The 23,385-nt window shown below is 58.9% G+C and overlaps 1 protein-coding gene across 2 annotated transcripts in view; it reads left to right on the top strand.

The window, feature by feature from the left end:
- The first annotated feature begins 526 nt into the window (after positions 1 to 526).
- Positions 527 to 23,385, top strand: part of CXXC5 (CXXC finger protein 5) — a 34,282-nt gene continuing 11,423 nt past the window's right edge. Inside the window, exon 1 of one of the 2 annotated variants that reach the window (XM_060008740.1) lies at positions 527 to 1,066. The gene's annotated coding sequence lies outside the window, so the exon portion shown is untranslated. Of the gene's footprint in view, positions 1,067 to 1,170; positions 1,232 to 23,385 lie in introns of those variants that run through there. The other variant, XM_060008741.1, reaches the window with a different exon arrangement.

Below are 23,385 nucleotides of genomic sequence, written 5' to 3'. Positions count from 1 at the left end.
GTAACTAGAGCCCACCGAGTACGGGAATGCACTCTGGGAAGGGTGCAATCTTTGAACACGCGTCTAGCTCCAAGAGTGCTCGGCTATGAGTTCTCGGCCCTACGCGCACCTGAGCTGAGGGGCGCGGCCAAACCCTTCCTACTGGTCCTTGTAGCTTCGCGGCCGGCTGGAGAGAGGGATCAGAGAGATGGCGGATTTCCCCATAAGGTGCGTCTCCAAGCCCATGCACTCCTCACAGAACGGGAGAGGTCCTCTTATTTTTTGTAAAGTTGCAGAAAAAGAGGTGAAGACGGGGCGCGCTGGGGAGCTCAGCCTGGGCCGACCTCGTCAGAGCGCGGGGAGCTTGAGGCGCAGTGGCTGCGGCTCCGGCCTCAGAGCCTGCGGCGTCCAAGTGGCCAGAGCTGCGTCGGGAGGGAGGCGGAGGGAGGAGGGAGGGGAGCCGAGGTTGGCGGGGGGGGGGGGGGGGGGAAGGAAGGAGGAGGGAGCGTTGAGTCCGGTCCGGGTTTTGCCGGCAGCCCCCGGGCAGCGTTCAGAGCTCCTGCCCGGGCGGGCGCGCGGCGGCGGCGGCAGTGGCAGAGGCGGCGGAGCCTGAGCGGGGATGTAGAGGCGGCAGCAGAGGCGGTGGCGGCGGCGAGAGCAGGCGCCCGAGCCGAGAGAGAAGAGCGGCCGAACCTTGTTCCCCGAAGCCGGGCCCCGCGTCCCTGCCCTGCCCAGCCCAGCGCCCAGCCATGCGCGTTGCCTGCTGAGTCCGGGCGCCTCACGCTGCGCCCTCCGCCAGCCGCTCAGCGCTACGCTTGGGGGTGATTAGTTGCTTTTTGTTGTTTTTTAATTTGGGCCGCGGGGAGGGGGAGGAGGGGCAGGTGCTGCAGGCTCCCCCCCCTCCCCGCCTCCGACCAGCCGCGGCGGCGTGACTCCGGCTCCGGACCCGGGCACGGCGGGCGGCGCGGCTGGAGCGGAGCGCACCGCGGCGGCGGTGCCCAGAGCGGAGCGCAGCTCCCCGCCCCTCCCCTCCCCCTCGGCCTCGCGGCGGCGGCGGCAGTGGCGGCTTGGACGACTCTGAGAGCCGGTAGGTGTCGGGCCACGGCCCTCCCCCGACCCCCCCCCGGAGGCCGGCCCCCTCCCCTTCCCCGCCTACCTCCCTCTCCTCCCCCGGGGCCCGGTGCGCGGCCGGGGCCGGAGTTCGCTGCAAGTCTGCGGAAAGTTTGGCGGCGCGGGCTCCCCCGAAGTTCAGGTGCGGAGAGCCAGGGACGGGAAAAGAGGGGTCCGTGTTTGGGTGTGGCGGGGGGCGCCCGTAGTCTGAGCCTCGGAGCCCCGGAGGCTGGGATCCCTAGCTCCGGTGATTGCTCGATGGCCTCTTCTATACTCAAGCCTCCCCAAGCCGCAGTCAGCTCGGTCGCAGATCACTGAGTTCAGACAAAAAGAGGGGTTTTAGGGTCGGGGACGGCGGCTTGGGCGCCATGGATTGGGGTCGGGGCTCTCCCTGAGGGGTACGGTCCCCTCCCCAAGTACTCGCGCTTGAGGGCACAGGGGCGGCGGGAGCCCGTGTCCTCACCTCTCGGTGTTGGGCGGGCGCTCCGCCTGCGGGGGCGGCTGATTGGAGATCTCCGGCGCGCACTCCCCCCAACAGACCCCATTCGCAGCCCTGTGTTTTGGGGGCATTACTGCTCTAACGCCCAGGACGACGCGTGGCTGAGTCTCCCCCTCCACTTGGAGGGGGCGGTGGCCACTTCTACATTTCCCCTGAGGCTCCTCGCCCCCGCTGCCCGCGGGGTGCCTGGCGGGCTGACCAAGTTTGACCTTTTTTTTTTTTTTCCGTCAAAGTATCACCCCCGACCACCACTGCTCTCCGCGGCCTCTTTCTCCCTTCCTCCCTAGCCTTAGGGAGTCTTTCAGGCTGTCTCCTGAGCCCCGCGTGGCCAAGCAGCATGCAAAGCCAGGGAGGGAGAATGGGGGTGTTCCTCTAGCTGCGGAGCTGTGGGAGGCGGGTGTCCCAGGCGCCTGCTTCGTTGCTCTGGCCCCAAATTTACCCGTGAAGTTTGGCCCCGAGCCCCCTCCTCTCTTCTTCCCCCGAGCGGGGGGCCGAACCGCCGCGAGAAGAATGTGTTAATTTTCTTGCTGGGGGAAGTTGTCCTCGCCCGTAATGGGCTGCTTTCCGGCGGGGAGCGCGGGGTGCGCCTGGCTTTGTTTATTTGTAGGATCAACAGAAAGTGAGTGACCCCAGTTTTTAAATGGGGGGCCGCCTCCGGGACCTGTCAGAAGAGCTGAAGCACCCAATGAGGGAGCAAGATCGCTTTTTGGTCTCCCCCCCCTTCAGGAATCGGAAGGGGTGCGCGGAGTTGGGCTGGTGACACGGGCTGCAAGGAGGAACCTTGCAGATTTGGGGGGTTCTGTAGGCACTCATCCGGGAAGACTTGCTCCCTCCTCTTGTATCCTGCGACGGGGGTCTGAAGGGTTGGCAGCCGCGCCCTACTTTGCCCCCTGGACCCTGGGTGGTCTGAGAGTCGCGTCTTCGGATAGAAGGGGCTGAGGGGGGGGTTCTGGCGAGCCAGCCTCTTGACCTCCGCCTTAGCCTGCGCCGCGGGCGCTGTTCGGAGTCCTAGGTTTTGTGGTGGGCCCGGCCCCCCCGCCTCTCCGCGTTTGCGCAGGAAGCGCTGAGGAGGGGGCGTGTACGTTGGTTCGGCCCTCGCCCCCGCCGGAGCCGCCCCAGGGCGGCCGGCAAACAGAGTCCCTTTCAAGTTTTCCGCTGGGGCCGCCTGGCGGGGGCTGCGTGCGCGGTCGCTGCGGACTTGTTTGGAGCGCTATTTGAACGCCCGGCGCCACCTCAGCTGCCCCGGCCCGCGGGGGCGGGAGGCGGGGGGGCCGGGGGATGGCTGTCCATGTAACTGAGAGCATTTAAATTAGATGTTTTTAGGGGGCGTGCTGGCCTAAGCTTGCCCTGATCCCCCTCCCGAAAGACCCTCGTACCCTAGGTGCCAACCGTCTTAGGAAACCCAGGAACCCGAAGCCTCCTCCCAAACCCCTTTTTGAGAGCGATGCGGGGAGACTGAGGCCAGCGCTACCTACTACTGCGTAGTGTTGATTTAGCAGTTTCTCTGGATGAGACTCAAGCAAGAGCTTGGGGCGGGGTGAGCGGGTAGTGGCCCGCTCTGCAGCTGTCACCCCCTTCCCAGAACGGAAATTGTCCTCTCTCCTTGGGGAGGAGGGAGAGGGGGTGATTTTTGCCCTGGGAAGGGGTGGGAACAGCTGAGGGAGGTTGGCCTCTGAGTTTTCAGTCAGCCCTGGGGGTCTCGGTAGAAGCCCACCGCTCCCACATGCCCACCTCCAATCCTGGCAGGACCTGGGGGCTCTCCCAGGGAAGCAAGAGCTAGCTTTGCACCTCCCTTTCCCATGCCACCTCCCTTTCCAAGGTGGGGGCAGAGGTTCCTCTGCAGAAGACAGACCCTTGGCTGACTGGCTGTCCGTTGGCGCCTTATTTATGTGTGTATTTGGGCCCGGCTGTTTTCCCGGCTCAGCAGGTGACCCTGGCCAGGGCCTCCTATCTCTCCCCCGACAGAGCCTGTTGACTTACCCGTGGGCCAGCGGCCTCGTCTTTATCACGTGAGGCCTGGAATGTCCACCCGGCAGGGCTGGGCTGGGTGGGGGAAGGGAAGGGGAGGGGAGGATTCTGCATCCAGGGCCCAGGCCAGCTCAAACCTGTGTTCTATGGGTTCCTACTGCGGCCCCCAACTCTTGCTGCCTCTTTCCAGCTTCTTGCCTACCTTCTACCCATTTGGCAGATGTGAAGCTCAGGCTTATGGGAGTGTGGGGGGCAGGGTTGCATCTGGATAAAGGATCAAGTCTCTGGGAATTAAATACCCCACCTTCTTTAGGACCTCATCTAGTTATTCATGGGAGAGTGGAATGGAGATGGGGGTCTCTCTGGGAGGGAGGGGTGTAGGCTGGGCTGAAGTCAGCTGACTTTCCAGGATGCCTGATAGGGTGGAGGAATGGTGGGATACTGATGAGCCAGACCCAGGCCTACTTTCTTAGAGCCTCTGGTCGGGTGACCATGAAGTCAGAACTAGCTCCCCAAGCACGGTGTTCTGAAGCATGCCTTAATTGACCAAGGATGGGGTGGGGCTCACTTATTATTACTGTTGTTATTATTATTGCCCACTCTTTATATATAATTTACTTATTCATTCATTGGTCCAGTGTGTATTTTTTGAGCACCTACTGTGTGTCAAGCCCCACCCTTCTGGGAGTGCAGAAATGAATCACTGACTCTGCCCCTGCTCTGGAGGCAGGCCCAGGGTAGAAACTCCACCCTCTTTCCCTACCCCCTGGGGCCCTGAATGGGGCTTTCCCATTTTTTTCCTGGGGCTCTACCTCTCTTACCCCCCACCACCTGGTCCCATCGTAGCCTGTGTGTGTGGTTGTATGGGTGTGCGTGTGTGTGAAGTGCCCTTGATTAAGTGTATTAATAGTTAAACTCTCGCTCATAGCTGGAACTCACCAGACCACAAAAAGCCTCCCCAGTTACTCACGCACTACTGCCCAACAAGAATATCCCACTCAAGTTTTTTTTGCTTTCTCTTACTTCCCCCTTTATTCCCCCCAACTCTGAGCCCACCTCCCAGGCTGCGGGCAATAAGAAAGGACTGCCCCCTCAAAGACCCAGGAATCTCCAACCATTCCACCTGCCCCCTAAAGTCAAAGGCAGTGTCAGCTGCTGGATGAGGCTGTGTGGGTCTAGTCTGTTGGTATGAGATGTGGGAATCTGGGTGGTGTGTGTGCTAATGACTCAAGACGTGTTTATCTGTGACTCTGTGTGTTGAATGTGTGTCTGTCTGTCTTGGGATGTAGGAGTCTGAGCATGTGTATATTTGTGAATCAGGACATGTGTCTATGGATCTAGTAGTTGTTTGTGTATGCATCGCATATACCTGTGTGTTTGTGAACCTGAGAGCCTGTATCTGAAAGTTGGATTTGTCCCTGTAAATCTAGGAATGTGTATATTCTGAGTTCTGTGTGCTTAGAATTTTGGAGAGGGTGTGTTCATAATTTGTGTATATCTGTGTGTTTTATATATGCTTGTGAATAGCGGAGTGTCTCGCTCCCTGAGTGGTGTATCTGAATTGAGAAAGTGTGTGTGACTCTGGGAGTGGCATATCTGAGCTGTGCTGACAATGGTCTATGTCTGTCTTTGGTGGCTGGTGTCTATGTTCCTTTCTCTTTCTGTCTCTCTCTCCCTGATTGAGGCCCTGAGTGTGTGAGTGTATGTAATGTTGAACCTCTCCCACCCAGTCTTTCCCCTCCCCTGCCCTCCCTGGCAGTAACTGGGCAGCCTCCCCATCTGCCTGCCTGCTGGGAGTTTTGGAAGCCATGGAGGGAGACAGGCTGGGGCCGGGGTGACAGCACGTATCCACGGCGATGGCAGCCTGTGATTATGGGAATAAAAGGATTTTAAGGTCATGGGTTTATTTTTCTGTTTTGTTTTGTGTTTTTCCCCCCTTTGGTGGAGCCATTGGCAGCAAAGGACCATTGCTGTGTGTCTGCAGGTTGGGAGTCTGTCCCCCTGCAAGTGAACATGGATCTGCAGGGCTTTCCTGGGAGCATGAACACGTGTGTGTACATGCATGAGTGGAGCCTGTGAGAGCGCGTGTTCCTATCTTTCTGCTCCCCATGGGAGAGTCCACAGGACTGTTCCCTGGGGGAGAATTCTCAGGAAAACTTCTTGTTTCTGGGTGTTTCATGGAGCTGGAACCCTGTAGTCCTGTGTGTGCTGAAGAGCGGTCTGGCCCCAATCTTTGCCCCCTGTCTCCCCCTCCCTGCCCACCCACCCCCCATAGGGTGTCTCTGGCCAGAGACTGGCTAGGCCCAGTCACCTGGGCCAGGCCACATCTCGGGGTGTCAGTGCCCCTGGCCCTGCTCCAGCCCCTGTAATTGCATTCTGCCGCCTAATCCCCCGCCAGCTCAATTAGATCGCAAATTCTTCTTCATTTCCTGCCTCTGATGCTGGCCTCCCTCTGGGCTCACAGGGCCTGGGAGGGAGGGAGGGGATCTTGCCCCCTCTTCTGCCAGCACTGAGGGCTCTGGAGGTGGGGGTGATTAGTTCCTGGCACACTGGCCCTGGGGTGCTTGTTGCAGCCCTGGGGGCCAACAGGACAGGGCTTTTTGGACCAGCCTCAGTATCCCCATGCTAGGGGAAGGGGCTTGTGTAATCTGGTACATGAGCTCTGGGTAGGCAGACCCAGACCAGGCAGATCACTTTGGCCAGGCCCCTAGGCAGTGCCCTCACTGTGGGTCCCCACAGGCTCTGCCCATCTCCTGTTCCCAGAGCAGTTGCTGACGACCCCTGGCATAGCAGTTGTGACCTTGTTTTTGACCTTTTCCTGTTGGCTGTTCCAGGCACCAATAGGATCACTGGGCTCCCCTCTACTGGGTCCTCCTAACCTCCTGCCTTGACCTTGCCTGGGCAAGTGTATTTGACCACTGACTCAGGAGTCAGACCTGACTCCAAATCCTGGCCATGTCACTGCCTCGCTGGATATATGACCTTTGGTCCGTATGTGTTCTTTCTATGATCCTCAGTTTCCTTATCCCTGAAACGGGATAATAAGAGGTGCCTGCCTCACAAGGCTTTTTTCAGATTAACACAGGGATGGCTGTGCAGTGCCCAGCGCCAGTGGCTAACCCACAGTCAGCATTCAATAAAAGTTGGCTTTTATGGTGATGAGGACTTCATATCCCCCAGTGAAAAGGAAGACAGAACACGTGGCTCATGGTTAGCATTTCTGTCTCCATTCTGCTAATTACCAGGTGTATGACCTTGGGTACATCACTTTGCCTCTCCGGATTTCTCTTCCCCATCTGTAAAATGGGACCGATAATGGGTCTGACCTCACAGGATTATCTGCATGCAGTTGCTTGGCCCCAGCTGCCCCTGCAGGTTTTCAAAGTATTACTTGTTCTCTTATTTCTTTCCTCACACCAAGCCTGGGTGGGGTGGGGCTGGTGAAGACACAGGCTCAGGGACAAGGGGACTGGCCAAGGTCATGAGGCTGATTATGGGACCTGGGTGGGTAGGAAGGCTACCTGCTGGCTTGCTTGCCCGTTTACTCGCTGGCTCAGCTGAGCTGTGAGGCATGGCCTTCCCTCCTGCTTGTCTCTGTGGAAAGTGGTGGCTTGGCTGATTTTTTTTCTGTAAAGGGGAAGCTGGATGTCTACCCCCTTCTTCCCCAGGAGGCGCCTGTGGCAGCGGCTGTGCTGACAGGCCTCCTGGCCCTCTTACTAGGGTGGCTGGCAGCTCTGGAAGGCCGGCTGCGTGCAGATCAGCCAGAGGGAAGAGGGAACCGCAAAGGTCCCCTGCCATCACTAATCCCTACGGCCCCTCCCATCCTCTGCCTGTCCTCCGTCTGGATGGAAAGACAGAAAGCAGCCACAGCAGGAGGAGAGCTGGGGGAGACTTGCTCTGCTCAGGAGGTGATGGAGGGCGACAGACACGGGTTTGGGAGGGGGTCTGCTTCAGGGTCCCTGTATCTCCCTGCTAGTCTCCTTATTTCTATGACCTCTGTCACTCATTGGCCTAGGGTCTTTAATATTTCATGGCCTTTGGAGCCGGCCCCCTGCCCCAGCGCACAGGCCCCCTTTGTCTGCCTGCTGCCCCCCACCCAGGGGCATCCGTGTCGCTGGATTGCTGAATTACTGACCCCAAGGCTGCCTCTGCCTTCCCCCAACCAGCCCTGACATCATCCCTGTCCCTCCTGACCTGCCTCCCTGGCACCTCTGCCTGTCACACCCTCCATCTCTCCTGCGCATTCTCTCCCCTCCTCTCCCGTCTCTGACTATCTCCCTGCCCTTTCCCTCCATTTTCCTCTTTTGTTGGCCTTCTCCTTCCCAGCAGAACAGAAACCGCAGCAACTGGTGCGCCTGTCTGCCCCCCCTCCTGGGTCCACCCCTTCCTGCCCCCTCCCCCCAGCTGTGCTGGCCATGAGAGCTGGTTTTATTTATTTTTCTGTTTGTTTGGGAAGAGGGCAGTGGCAGTTCTGGGCCCTGGCTGCTGCGCTCTGCCTAGAGCAGCGGGCAGGCGGGCCGTACTGGCCTCCCAGGAATGTGGCCGGGACGCCCCGCGCTATATTTACTTCCCTCCAGCTGCTGGCCCCAGCAGGGCAGAGCCAGGCCTGCCCGGTGGCCCCGGGGGAGCCCTGTACCCACCCTCCCCTGTCCAGCAGACCCCACATGGCCCTTGGGCCCGCTGTTCCCTCTCTTCCCCATGACCTCCCTTGACCTCCTCGGACTTGCCCCGTCTGCCAGCAGGAACCCTCATGTGCCCTGCCAGGACAGGCATGAAGTGCGGGCGCTGGGGCCTGATTCGTGTGGGACAGCACCTGGCAGCCTCCACACCTCCACCTAGGGGCCTAGCCTAGGCCTGTAATCTGGTGGTCAGAACTATGCAAAGCATCTTTCCGGGCCTCTCCCTACCGGGCCTGGTCCTTGCTTTTGCCATGATCCCCTCGGCTCTGCTATGATCACTGGCAGGGGTTGGGTGGGGTAGGGTGGGGGGCCTGAGCCGGCGTCAGCAACTGCGTTCTGTTCACTGCTACCCCGCTTCCCACATAACCTGCTGGACCTCCCAGGTTTCCCACATAGACGCGTTCATATGCATGATTAAGTTCTTGCACATACATGTGCAGCACACATGAACACATGATGGAGTGTACCTTCCTTGGAGGCAGGGCCATGCCTCTTGTCATTGAGTCCCTCATTCATCAGATGCTTATGGGATTTAACTGAGCCCGCTCCTTGCCAGCCTTGCAATGGGATGTGGCAGTGATTGCTTCCTGTACCCCCAGTGCCTGGCACCAGCTAAGTGTTTGAAGAGCTTTAGCTGCTGCTCTAATCAACTGCTGTCCCCCAGTTATTACTGTAATGATCATAATAGGTCATAACAATGGTGATGACAATGGCTAACCCATCCTAAGCCCTTCCTGTGGGCAGGCACTGTGTGAGCAGCTTTCTAGCCTTCACTTCCTTTAATGCTCACAGTAGGCCAGTGATTTGGGTGCTGTTAGCATTCCCATATACAAATGAGGAAACTGAGGCTGGACAGTTTGTGACTTGCCTCAGAACTTGCCACTGACGAGTGGGATTGGGTCCTGGCTGAGCCCTTGACTGGCTATAAACACCAAGAGGACAGCCAGGGTTGGTCTCTATGGTCCAGTGTGGTGGTCCACACTGCCTGGTCACAGCAGGCACTCTGTAAATGCCTGCTGAATACAGGCCGTGCTCTCTTTCCTTCTCGAGGCCCCCAGACTCCTGGCAAGGGGCCTGGCATCTGGTGGGAAGATGGGCTGATTGGCTAGTTGGGTGAATGAAAGAATGAATTAATGAATGACCAGGTGATTGGCTGTGGAATTGAGTGTTCTCAAGGGACACCAGAATGGGGGATGTGCTTATGCTGGTGATCAGAGAGATCCACAGATTGGCTGTGGAGACCCACTGGCCCTGTAGAGGATTCTGGAAAGTGAGCTTGGGGGGCAGGGCTGAGAGATGCAGCCAGAGACCAGTAGGCTGCTGAGGCTGAGCCCTTGGGGCAGGTCATGTCTTCTCCCTGGACCTCAGTTATTCCATCAATCAAATGGGCTTGGGAACCTTGCCCTGGCTGGCTGCCAGCTGGTCTGGGAGCCTGAGAGGTGAGGGGACTGTGGTGGGAAGGAGGAAGCAGTGGGTGGTGAAGACAGGAAGATGAAGCGTGGAGCTTGGCTTGGAACCTGAGAAGCAGGGAGACCAGCCCTGACCTGACGCCCGTCCTCCCTCTGAGCTACAGGGTAAGGGTGCAGGCTCACAAACTCCTACCCACCCACTTTTGCTCTGGCGCGGGCTGGGCTTCCTGACAGCTGCAGCGTCAGTGGCTGTGTGTGCCACGAGGCGGTGGCCTGTCCTCCAGGACTAGACCAGCTGTATCCCCAGGCTTATAACCCCCCACGCCCGCCCCGCAGCCTCACGTCCGGGTCCTGTTGACCCTGATGGAAGAACCCAGCCCCTCTCCTGCCAGACTCGCCTCCCCCAAAGCTAGATAGGAAATTGGTTAGCTGGGCACATAGCAGCAGGTAGGAGTGGGCTTGGCCCCCTTTCTTCCAGGCAGCGTCCATTCTTGGTGGCCTAGAATTTTAAGGCACAGGAGTCTAGAATCATAGAATGCTTGGAGCTGAGGGATTCTTGTCAGGATTCTTGTCGTGTTGGGATTCTAGAATCACAGAGCCATGGGCTTTACTGCTGGAAGGATGCGTGAATGGTCATGTTTCAATCTTGTTTGATGCTAGGAACATTGAGGATCTGAGGGGAGGGGCTTCCCTGTGGTGCCCTCAAGTGACATGAGTTCATACCTTAGACAGAAACCCAGTCCTGCCTCTGGTCTACCCCTCTTTGTAGATGAAGCCGGCTTGGGGAGTGGGCTGTGTGGGCCCAGTCAGGCAGCAAGGGGATGCGGCTGGCCTGCAGGCACAGGAGGGGTCCTCACGGCAGTGCCTGCCTGCCCGCTGCCCACGCTTCCCCGAGGCACCAGTGTGAGGAGGAAATGCAGGCTGTTGCTTCCAGCGACAGCCGGCAGGGCCGGGCGGCTTCCCAGCTCCCCCTCTGATTCACGGCCGCCTGCAGCTCCCCCTCCCCTGGGGGCCTCAGCAGCCCCATCTGTGCAATGGGGAGAGGAGGCTTTACCCCACAGTCTAGCGTCACAAGGACAATACAGTTGGGATTCTTTTTAAGACCACCCTTACGCTGTGGGAGAGTTGGGCGAGTAGTACTGAATAGCCAGCTGGGCGTTTGGACCCAGAGCACTGAGAAGTTCTGCTTGGAGTCGCCCTGATGCCTCCAGTAGCCTGGGAGGCTGAATGGGCTCCTGGGGCAGAAAGTGTGGTGGGTGGGAAATGATAGAGAAGGGCCCTGCAGACAGAGTCTCCTTCAGGAAGAACCCTGGATGGGAGACCTAGCTCACTGGGCTCTCTCTTGGCCTCGATATACCCATCTGCAAAATGGAGCGTGTCATTCCATGAGGTCATTCATTCATTGTCTGCTCTGTGCCTGGATATGTGCTGGGTACTAGGGATCCTGAGGCAAGTAGTGGGGAGAGGAGGGGTGTCCTTGGTTGCGGGGTGGGAGTATAATTTAGCTAAAGGGGTGACTCTGGGAGAAGGAATGAGGGTGGTGCCGGTGGGGGGAGATAAGGGGCTGGCCAGCGAGGCGCAATGTCCAGCGGAAAATCCCAGCTGTTCTCAGGAAGTGTTTCCTCCACTGGTCCCCTGGGAGGGAGGTGAGGCAAGCAGGAAGGAGGATAGTTGGGGCAAACAAGGCCCCCAGCCAGTCGGATGGAGACGTCCCAGGCCTGGCAGCTGGGCAGGTGTGCCCCTCACACTGCAGGAGGGCTGGAACACAGCCCCCCACGCTCTGGGGCTGGGCCTGTGGTGGCGGGCCGGGCTGCCAGGAGGGGCCGGGCCATAGTCCAGATTTCAAAGCCTTCCCCAGGGGCCTCACGGTGCCCTCCGCCCTGTCCTGAGCTGCCACCGCAGGAGCGGCAGATGCTGTTTCATCGGCTGAGGCGAGTGGGAGGCCTCCGGAAGGTCCTCCTGGGAGGTTCCGGGGGGCAGCGGGGGCGTCAGCAGCTGCCGCCCAACCAGGGCTGGCTCATGGTGGCCTCCCAAGTCCCTCAGTTCCCCCAGGCCTGGGGGCCGGGGCTGGTGCTTCGGAATTGAGACTGGTTCCTCCCGCCTTCACTCCCCCTACTGCCCACCAAGCTTCTTGGCTCTGGCCCCCCTCCCATCCCTGGCTGCGTCTGCAGAGCCCCCGGGGGAAGGCAGGGGAGGAGGCGCAGCGGGCTCAGAACAGCGGGTGCCCGCGCAGCCAAGTATTTGCGCGAGCTGTCAGAGACAGACAGGCATGTGGGGAATTTGGTGCGTGTGGGGCTGGGGGAAGCAGCCGGGTGGGCAGGCAGGCAGGAGGAGGGAAGCTGGGGCTGCTTCCCCCGCCTGTTGAACCCTGGAGAGACCACCATTCTCCCCAGCCCAGGCCAGAAGGTGCATCCGGCACCTTCTTCCTGCCTGTATCAGTAGAGTGGGAGGAGTGGGACCGGGACCCTGGCTGATGATAGTGCTGACACTGGGGAAGGGGTGCCCTGTTGAGGGCCGGAGCCTGGGAGAGGCTGTCTGGTGGAGTGTGGAGCCAGGCAGGAATCCGGGTTGTGCCCAACTGTGGCCTGCAGGAAATAGCAGCTGTCACGCTCCTGCATCTCCCCCCACCCCAAGCCTGGCACGACTTGTTTCCTGGCCAGGGTCCGGCTGAGGCAGGTCGGAGGAGCCTGGTATTGCCCAGCCTGGGCAAGGAATAGGCAGGGTGAAGGGGGCCATGTTTATAAGCCTAAAGGTACTTGGGATGCTGGGGAGGGCTCCCCCAGGCATTCTTTTGCTGAAGCAGGCTGGAGTCATTTTGAAGGAGGGGACCTAAGCCCCTACCTCCCTGGACAAAGACCCCAATTTAGTCACCTTTGTCTTCTCTCCGATAGTTCCTTTCAGGCAGGTCAGGGCCTAGAGCTGAGTAATACTTGATGTTTCCTAGCTGAGAGCCCAGAGAGGGGCATACACTGGCCCAGGGTCACACAGTGGGCTCCCTGGCTTTCTCCCTACCCTCATGAGGGTGGGGTCAATGGGAAGAGGTGAACATTGGGGGTTGCTAGGGTGGGGGGCTATATTTAGTCAGTCCTGCAGAGCCAGGGGGCCCCTGGGAGCAGCTGTTGGTGGGGGGGGCAGACAGAGGCCTAGAGCTGCATTTAGTCTGGACAGAAATATCCTCCCCCCACCCACCCACCCACCGGCTGGGCGGCCAGGCTGCGGGCTTGTCCCCTGAGGGGCAGCTTGCCTGGGCCTGGCGGCCGGCAGGACAGCAAGATGACCCGATAGGCTTTTCCCAGCTCAGGTTTCGATGAAACAGGAACCGGAGCCGTAGCCTGGGCTGTGGGGGCCAGGGCTGCCTCCCCCCCGCTTCTCCCCTTCTCCCCATGATGCAGCCTCCCCTTCTCAGAGGCCTGGGGAAGCAGCAGGTTATTTATCAAGCTGGCCTCCCTGCCGCGTCTGCCCGAGCCTCCCCCCACCCCCTCCTTTGCGCTGGCGGCCATGAGCCCAGCAGAGCAGGGTGAGCTAGGCGGGCTGGCGGCAGGATGAGCTCAGGAGACGTGAGTCACCCGGTCCCCAGCAGCCCCACGAGGCCCTGCGGCCTGGCAGGCAGCGCGTACTCACGCACGCCCCACACGGCACCCCCGGGGGCACACGCTTGGGACAGACGGTCACTCAGCACACGTCGTTCCACACGACCCAGCACACACGGCTGACCCCCACGGGCACGGCCCAGTCACATTCACTGTGCACACTCCAGAAGCACGCTCTCTGTCACACTCATGGCCCCAGCCTCTGGCGCACACGCACACTGGCACACGCAGAGGTGAATGGGTAAACAGAGTCACACGTGGGCGTGCTGGGCCCCTGGGACACGGCTCCAATAAGGCAGTTGTGTGTCTGCTCCATCCTGTCACGGCCTCAGGCCATCGTCCTCCGGCCACAGCTCACCCAGATGGTGCGGAGAGTTGGGCCAGGGGCGCTGACGGCACCAAGCCTGGCACGCACATGTGCGCTCTCAGCGTAGTTGAGGCTCCATTCACTCAAAGGCCCCTGTACACACAAAAGAGGCCCAGCCCTCGGCCATGTAGAGTCAGCTGAATTCTACAAGGTGGGCACGGGAAGGGAGGCATTTTCCCACCCCTCAGGCTGGCTCTCTGGGGGAGGAGGCCCAAGTCTCAGGTGTGGAAGTGTTAAACCCACTTGCCCTCCAGTATGGGGATCTCTGGTCCAGGCAGAGCCTGTTGGGGGTCGATGGGGGAGGGATGCAGAGGAGCTAGGAAGAGGAAAGGCTGGAGAAGGAAAGCCATGGAGAATCGATTTTCCTGGGAGCGCCAAGTGGCCAGCTGCTCCCCCCACTCAGGGAGCTGGGTCCTTGGGAGATTGGGGGTGCCAGAGACTGGGGAGGAATGAGACTCCCTTGATCTAGGGGGCTGTGCCTCAGGTCAGCTCACACTCCCTGCTCACCCTGGCACCCGTTTTCCTCTGTCCTCTTGGTTCCCAAGCCCCTCGTCATCCCCTCCTGCCCTGCAGCCAGCACCCTGAGACTTAGAATTCGGAGTTAGCCCCTGGTTCTTAGTCCCTGGCCTGCAAAATGGATACAGAGTTGGCCTGAGTACAAGGAAGGGCTGGGCTGCTGCATTAGAGGGATGCCCTCAGGGAGCCTCTATGTTTCTGCTGCCTGTTGGGGCCGGTGCCTGCCTTCCCTGGAGTGAGCAGAACTGGGGGTATACCCATTTTTCATACACTGAAAAGTACATCATTTTTCAGATGAGAGAATTGAGTCTGATATGGGTGGCTTCATGGTCATTGACGGCTTTGGACACAGTCACCTAACACTCAAACTGCAGATCATTCTGGGCCCACAGGATTGAGACAGCCTAGCAGAGGTCAAGGGGCAGGTGAACTCGGGCCCATGTTGGCTCCCATCTCCTGGCCCCATAGGTCTCCACCATAAAGGCCTGGACAGTGATCGGGGAGAAGAGAGGGGCCCAGGCATCCTGAAGAAAACAAACAGCAGTGGCCAGTCAGGAGGACTGGATGTCTCCTGAGCCATTGACTCTGGAGTTGGACAGGCCTGGGCTCCACACCTGGCTTGGTTACTTGGAGCTTGATTACTGCCTGCTGTGTAAATCATGGCCCAGTGTGTCAACCTCTCTGACCTCACTTTTGCCACCTGTAAAATGGGTATGACCCTTATCTCTGTGTCTTAAAACTGCAAGAGCTGAAGTAGGTGGTGGGCTGTGGTTCTCACCATGTAACAGTTGGATCTCCAGGTGAGTCCAGCCCTCCCCTCCACCTGTCTGCTCCACCAAAGCTGGCATTTTTCTGGGAGTAGTACCCCACAATGAGGACTCCTTGATTAGAATGTCTTGGATTTATCCTTCTCTAGGACTGTTCTTAGATGACAGTGCTGGGGTGTGGGAGTGGAGAGGCTGGGCTTGGGGCCACAGAGAGGGGGAGGGTTGGGAATAGATTGGACCCGGGGCAGAGGAACCCAGGGTCCTTGGGTGGACATTTCTGGGGGCTTCACAGTATGGGTGGAAACAGAGAGCCAGCCATGGTTCCAAGACTTCTATCCCCTAACCCCCAACAGGTAGCAAGGCCACAAGTTAGACTCAAGCAGGGACTTCCAGGTGGCAAACGTGGCCTTTGCAGGGTGGTGAGGGGCTTAGTATACACCTGTGGAAGGGCTATTGGGACTGTGGGAGTTTGAAGAAGTGCTGATATAGAGCAGGCAGGTCTGGGGGGCCAGGGAGGTAGGAGGAAAGGTTGACAGGAAGTAGTGGTGGGTTATTCCTGTGGCCAGAAAAGGACAGCTGAGTGCTGCCCTCGTTGTAGCCTTCAGAACCCTACCGTGTGCTCACCTCCCCGTGTTCCTGCAGGTACGAGGACAGGGCAGGGAATGTTCTGTTTCAGGCCGGGGAAACTGAGGCATGAGGGATTGGCTCAAAGGCAAACAGTGGCAGAACTGGGGCTGCAACCTGGATTACCCAGCACTCCTGGCTTGAGCTGTCCTTGACACTCATTCTCGTGTTGGCTGATGCTGACAGTAAAAATAACAACACAGCTCTCACTTATTGAGCGCCTGTGCATGCTGGCCCCGCACTGAGAACCTCACATATAGCCTCTCTAGGACCCTGGTGGGGGTGGGGCTGTCATGGTGGGCATTTCACAGATCAGGGAATGGGCTCAGCAAGATCAAGGTCTGAGGTCACCTAGCTGGAGGCTGCAGAGTGGGAGAGGAACCCTGACTCCAAACCCCCCACTTGGACCCTTTCATGGCCTGAACCTGTGCCTCTGGGGGACTCCTACCCATCTCCCATAATCCACATGATGAGTAATGTTCCTAGTTGGGCCATCCCCTTCCCCACCTATGCCCAGCCCCATGACTCTCCTAGGGCCCTCTGTTAGCTTGGACCCAAGAACCTTGGGACTGCTGACCCCTTAGGCCTGGGGAGGGTGAGCCCTGTTGCCCTTGTCTTCTACAGACATGATTCACTGGGAGTGGGGTAGGAGTCAGGGCATTCCCCAGGGGGCAGATTGATGCTCCTTAGGGTTGCAGGGATCTCCTTGCAGACAAGTTCTGGGAAGGTCAGTTGCTAGTCTTGTGAGAGCTGCTTAGGGGCCTGGTCAGCGTCACACACCTCTCCCGTCCCCACCCCCCACCTTCCTGGGGACTCTTTTCCTCTCTCTGGGGAGCCCTGCAGGGAGTAGTTAAGAAAGTGCCCTTGAGCTGGAGCTATCTTCCTCTTCGGTACACAGGGGCCACAGTGACGCCCCCCACCGCCCCAATCAGTGTGCTGGTTAGCTAAAGAGAGCACCAGGCACAGCGTGGCCCTGGGTCAGGGCTCACTAAAGGTCACTGAGTCGGGTTTATATTTCTGGAAGTTGTTGCTGGCCTTAAACAGGGGCAGAAAGTCTGGGTTTGGGGCCCTGTGCTGTTTGGCAAGTTACTTCCCCTTTCTGGTCTCAGTTTCTGCATCTGTAAAATGACTTGAGAGTCTGCCCTGCACATTCTCTGAGGTGGAGGTAAGTCACAGTCAGACAGACGCACTCACAGGCCCTGCACCTGCAACTGGTCACCAGGTCCCCTAGGCTCAGGGCTCCTGCAGACCTCATGTCAGCACGGGATCCAGGGGGAGCAAGGTGGGCTCTAGAGATGGGCCAACTTGGATTTTAGTCTCACCATCAACAACTTGGGTGACTTTACTTGAACTCAGCTCTGAGCCTCAGTGTTCTTATCTGTGAAATGGGAAGGCCATGGTGCCTACCTCTTTGGGCTGCTGGGAGAATAAAACAAGATGGTGTGGACAGAGCACCTGGCACAGACTCGATCCATGGTGACCTACCACACCCACCAGCTGTCCTCTTGGTTGCTGCACCACCACCGCCCCACCTTGGTCTCAGGGCTTCTGGGAAGGAGACAGTGCCAGTCTGCTGGCTCAGCCGGCTTGGCCACTGACCTTCAGAGCACCCAGGCTGTCAAGGCCACCTGACTGCCTGTTGGGCGGGTGGGGGCAGCGCCAGCCAGCTCCTCGCCTGACGCTACCCGCCCCTGTTCCCACTCTCCTCTCCTCTCTGCGCCTGTGTGTGAGCTAATTAATCTCAACCCCTTTGGGAAATTAGAACGCTGCAGTCGCGGCCTCCTCAGCCTTGCGGTGCCGGTGCTGCTACTGGGCCCTGCCAAGACCCACTGTGGTTTGGGGGCACAGGGTGGGGGGTGGGGGCAGCAGGATGAGCTGGGCAGGCATGGGTGTCCCTGAGCCTTCCACCTCCTGGCTGGGGGGCTCTGGCTTCTCGGCCCCCTCCCCTCATTCAGCATCCATAAGGAGGCCAGGCACTCACCCTGCCAGGATGAAACCCAACCCCCAGTGCCTCTCTGACCTCTTCCTGGGGCTAGTATGGTCACCCCCTAGTATGGTCATGTTCTATCTCATTGCGGGGTCTTCTCGCCTGCCCAGCTCAGGCTGATGGAGACAGATGTAATTATGGAATTTTCCTTGGGAAATTAATTTGAAAAAGTTAATTAATTGGTGGTTCCAGAGGTGGCAGGCTCCACGCCCAGCTGGTCCTACTGACGTCAGTGCTGACCCGCCTGGGACGTGCAGCTTCCCGGGCAGGCTGGGGAGGGAGATCCCGGTGACCTGGCTGGGCAGACCAGTGTCCTGGCCCAGAGGGGACACCTGGGAAGGGTGTGTCACCTGGACCTGATAAGCTGAACTCTGAACTCTGAACTCAGCCACTTGTTTGTGTGTTCACCAGGCCATTGTCAAGCTTCTACTATACACTGGCCACAGTGTCTCAAGTGCCCCCAGCCAACATAGACTACTGAGTGTTTTGTCCAGTTCTTCCGAATCCCTTTTCTCAAGGGAAACCTCTAAACCTATTCCCAAAGTCTTTTCCATAGAGCTCAAGGGACATTATTGGGCCCATTGTACAGATGAAGCAACTGAGGCTCAGAGGGTGTGACAAGGCATTCAGCTATATTCTCCAGCAGGATGTAGTGGGTGTATAAAAGTTGGGCTTCTTCCCAAGGGATGAACACTTCCACAGGCAGCCCCCTCCCAAATGTGTGTGATAGGAGCCTTAAAGTTGACTGTACCCCAAAGAGAGGGCCAGAGAACATGGCCAACCCCTTCCTCCCTGGCATCATTGTGCTGCCTCCTTCCCCTTCCTCAGACATTTGTGGTACCCTGTATGTGCATATGGGGACTTCTCCCACCACCCCACCCAATCCTTAGGATGACCCAGCTGGGCTGAGGCAGGAGGCCCCATACCCTGGGGTTCCCTGGGTTATGTAGGGAACCCTACTGCCTCCTGGACCCCCTGCAGGGCCCTGGACCACAACAGCCTGACCAGGTTCTAGTGTCCGGAGGAATGTGGACTCTGTTACAGTCTTTGTCTACTGAGGATAGGCTGGGGCTGGGGCAGGAGGTGGCCAGGCCTGGGACAGGTCAGGGATATGACCTGTAGGAGGCCAGCAAGGTGAGGCACATGGGCTTTCAAGATGTTTGGGTCTGGGTTCCCCTAAGCTGTGTGGCCTTGAGTAAGTGCCTTAGCTGCTCAGAGCCTCATTTTCTTCATCTGGGAAACAGGTGTGATCATATATGCCACGCAGAGGGCTGTGGTGAGGCACGGGGAGGTATAACCACTTGAAGCATCTGACTTTGGCACCAGACTATTTCACTGCCTGGTGAGGCCGGATGGGTGGGAGAGCAGGGAGCCAATGGAACTGTGCAGGTGCCAGAGCCTGAGAAGGCCAAGATTTTGGAGGGGAATCTGGTGCATGTGGCTGGGACTGGAGCTGGAGGACACACGAGGAGGTGATATTTGTGAAGCACCCAAGAGCCAGCAGCTAGCGGCCCAGAGCCCAGGGGCCTCTAGGGGGAGTCCATACAGCATCTACTCTTGCATTTGTTTAGTGCATTTCCTTACCTCCAGGATGTCCCCAGGGACCAAGTGGGCCCTGCAGTTAATTGTGTAGGCCTCACCTCTCATAGTTGTTCAGAATAAAAGTGACTGTCGTGGGCAGGCTGAGCTGGGCATTTTGCATCCCATAGCCCTCTGATGTAGTCTGTAGTTCTGGGTTTCTTCAAGGTCTGACCTCTAGCCTAGGGTTTAAATGGACCACACCCATTCCCTGAGCATCCTGAGTGGGCTGGGTATGGGCTTAAAGGGGAGAAACTTCCTCTGCCCACCTTACCTCCAAGAAGCTCCCAGCAGGTGACTGGCTAAGCACTCGGAGTTCTCTGCACAGGCTCTTATTAAACCCTTCTCTGTGTGTGTCCATAGACTGGGAGCTTCCTGAGGGTGGGATCCATGACATCTCTCTGATCACATGCCCAGCACAGAGTTAGCACTGGGTGGGGGTCATAGGGCTCCTGCTTTCCTATTTGACAGCTGGGCCAATTGACGCCCTGTGAGGACATTGCTCAGCCTTGTGAGGGGCAGAGCTAACCTGGCCCAGATGGGTGTGGGATCTTCTGCAGGCTTCCTGGGGACCTGCAGCTCCTAACTCACCTGGCAGGCAGTGTTCCCAGTGTCCAGCCTTGAGCCCCAGGCTCCTGAGACCTTAATCTCTCCAAGCCTCAGTTTCTTTATCTGTAAAATGGGGCTCCTGGTACCTCTTCCTGGTAGTGCTTGGGGGGTGTAGGATGGGTGGTTAAAAAAGATGTTCTTAGCTTCGTGTCCAAAACATTGTGAGAACTCCTTCTTAAGTGTTCACCATCTTTATTATGACTATTGACACTGTTATTTTGTTATCATTACATTATTATTCACCCTCCCAGGGCCCCAGCAGCTGCGGTGGCTCTGGGCCTGGATGCAGAGCTCTGATCTACAGAGAAGTTGCAGTTCCTAATTAGTCAGTGCCCCAAGGAGAGGGCCTGGGTTTTTATTTTTGCTGGAGGATCCCACCTGCCCAAGGCTTCCCCAGGCCCTATCATCAACTGGGCTAAGGCTGCAGCCCCCTCTCCAGCCTCAGGTAGGGGGCCTGGCTCCCAGAGGAAGCCTCCCCAAATTTCCCCTGCCACTCTCTCTGCCTCCCAGACCTCCAGGGCCATGAATCATTTATGAGGCAAAAATGAAACCAATTAAGAACAAACTTTGAAAGCCTCTAATTGCTGCGCCTGGTGGCACCGAGGAATGAGGGAAGCCAGGCCTGTTCGGTGCGGAATCTCCTCCGCCCGGGCCTTCCCAGGCCGCCTGTCCCACTGCGTCCCAGGGCGCCGCGGCCTCCCGGCTCCCCGCCGCCTCCCGGCCGCGGACGTGCCTGCGCGGCTCCGGCTTCTGCTTCTGCGTCTGCCGCCCCGGCGCCCGCCCGGGTCCCTGGCCGACTAATTAGGGCCGGCTCCCCTCCCAACGCCGCCCGCCGCCCGCTCCAGGCCGGAGGTTATGGCTGCTGTTCCTGCCATCCTGGGGCCTGTGCCCCAGACCTGGCTGCCTTTCCTGTGGCGGGAGCCAGCCCTGCTGGCCTAGCTTAACCCAGACGAGCCCAGGGCACCCTGTCCCTGAACTAGGAGGCTGGGGCTCCCCGTCGTCCCCCTCCCTGTCCCTGAACTAGGAGGCTGGGGGTCCCGGCATGGGTAGGCGCTGGGAGGTGCTGGGTCACCTGGCTTGAACAGTCCCGTTCAGTCTCCGGAGAGATCTGTGCGTCCCAGCGGGAGTGGAAGGGGCTGGGGGATGACTGATGAGATAGGGAAGCTGGAGGGATACTGGGGAAGGGATGGGGATGGGGATGGGGTTGAGTTCCTGAGCTGTTGCATTGGTGAAGCGGGACCCGACTCTTCCTCTCAGCGTTGCCACAAATACAATAAGCTTATACAGATTCCTTAGCCTCAGTTTCCCCATCTGTCCACTATCAGGACAGGCCAGTTTTCTCTTGAATTTGTAATTTGAGGAGCTGGGCTTTACATGTCCCCCGCCCGCCCTCTTGGGGGCTGCTGACGGGGTGGAGGTGGGGGTCTGGAGTATGGACCCGGAAGGGCCTGCCAGGAGCCTTGGGCACTGGTGACCAACCTACTCACTGTGCTGAGGGCCAGGCAGGCCCTGGGCACTCAACGCACGTCGTTTGCTGAAACTGAATTTCTGTGCTTGTGTTTTTCCATAATTATATTAGCAGGTGGGATTTTTCCTCAGGGAAGCGGTGGGAGGGGGAGCGCCATGGCAGTGTCCCCACCCTCTCTGAGCGCGAGCTCACACTCGGCTCTGCCCGCCCGCCTGCCGTAATGATTTTTTAATTATGCAGCCAGTGCTTAGAATTGCTAATCCGCCTCCAGCCCAGCATCCCCTCTAGCAGCTCATACCCAAAGCCCCTCACTGGTGTCCCCAGAGTGGTGGTGTCCAAGCCCGAGCCCATCACTGTGCCCAGGAGCACCACCATGGTGTGAGAAAGGGGAGGCCCGGGCAGGCCACAGGGCCACCTCTCCTCCATCTGCAAGTGACAGAACTTGCTGGTGCGGGGCGCCTGTGGCTTTCTTCACACCCTGCCACCCCCGGCCCCAGCGTGGCTCGCTCCCACCAGCACAGCTGTGGCTCTGGAAGGGCACAGGGGAGTGATCAGTGTCCCCAAGAACACGTGCACCCAAGTACGAGCTTCGTCCCCGTCACACCCACACTCACACTTGGCTTCTCTTGCACACACACCCTCAGCCTCATAGCTATACAAGCACAGTAGCATGCTCTGTGTGTCTCTCACACACATAGCTGCACCTGAGGGCCAGGGTGCCCCCAGGAGACCCCAGTTGCCGCCTCCCGTGCCCTGCAGCGGCCCTGCCCCCACTCTGTTGCCTCCATACCCCCACCCCACCCCCCTGCCTGACTGGGTTGCACCCTGAGGTCTCCCTGCTCCCACCTGGTGGGGCGGCTGCCTGTGGCTGGGGCCTGCCTGAACCTCCGTTGGCCCAGCCTGGGGGAGGTGGCGGGTTGGGGAGGCTGTTCGGCAGGCAGCACTGTGGCGGCGGCTCCTCTCCAGGCGCTCAGCTGTGGCATCTGTCAAGGTCAGATAGCGACTCCGGAACCAGCCGGCTCGGCCCCATGGCCCCTCTCGCCTCATTATTTTTGTGTTCCGGGGCTGCAGCGCCACCTCCCTCCCTCCTCCTCATCCTCCCGCCTCTTGCCTGCCTCCCCCATGCCTCTGCAGGGAGGGCCTGCGGTCTGGGGGCTTTTGTTTTCCAGTTTTTTCCACGCTCAGGCCAGGCAGATGCTGGGCAGAGCTGTCGGGTCTTGAACGGCAGACAAGGCAGGTGCCTCCCTCGGGGCTGGGACAGGTTCTTGGCCAGTGGAACCCTGGGTTGGTTTTTCAGGGGGACAAACTGAACCTGGGCAGAGCCCAGCCTCCACCACAGCCCAGGCGTACCTGTGGGCAACTTCCTGTTTCCACAGGGGCCCCAGCACCTGGCGTCAGTTCCTGTCTGCACCATCCCCACGCCAGGTGGGCCCCAGACTCACATCCCAGAACCCTTCAGAGGCCCTGAGACAACTCACAATGAGCGCATGCACGCCTGCACGCGCGCGAACACGCTCACAGGCCAGAAGAACCCACAAACGTCCAGCCACCACGTAAACCACTCTACTTGGACACAAGCACCCTCGGTCATACGCGTACGTCCACAGATGCAGATAGCCACATTCCACTCGTACACACAGGGGAGTCACGCAAAGACCTCCACCTCCACTGGTATCTAAGCCCGATGTGTACATCAGCACTGATATACACTGATGTGTACATCAGCGCTGAAACCCACAGAGTGACAGCTGAGACTGCACACACACGCACACACTCTTGTGCATGTAGCGTGCACAGGTTTCTGACACACCTCCCAGGTGGACACACACAGATATACTTGTCCCTAGGGCTGCTTTCACCATACACACTCCAATCCAAGTGTGCTCCTTGGGGCCCAGTGTTCCTTGAGCAGTTACAACACCCAAGGAGCTTTTGTCCCCTGAGATGTTGAAGTGAGCTTGAGGCTTCCCCTCTGACGCACCCTTTGTGTCCAGGGAGCCCCTGGAAAGTAGGAAATGGTGGTTGACAGAAGGGCCACCCTACCCACCTGGCCGGCCTCCATGGAGGTCCACCATCTTGGGCACAAGAGCACTGAGATGGAGTGGAATGGGAGGGTTCTGGGTGGGTCAGGATGGGCTTGGTGGCACTGGCTGGGAGAGCGGGCTCAGGGGAGTCTCTCAGGCTCTGTCTCTGGGTCCCTCTGCCCATCTCCAGCCCCCAATTAGGGTGTGTAAG

This window comes from Delphinus delphis, chromosome 3, assembly GCF_949987515.2.
Source record: "Delphinus delphis chromosome 3, mDelDel1.2, whole genome shotgun sequence".
Taxonomy (NCBI): domain Eukaryota; kingdom Metazoa; phylum Chordata; class Mammalia; order Artiodactyla; family Delphinidae; genus Delphinus; species Delphinus delphis.
Note: the sequence above shows the minus strand (reverse complement) of the source record. Positions and strands in the feature narration are given on the sequence as shown.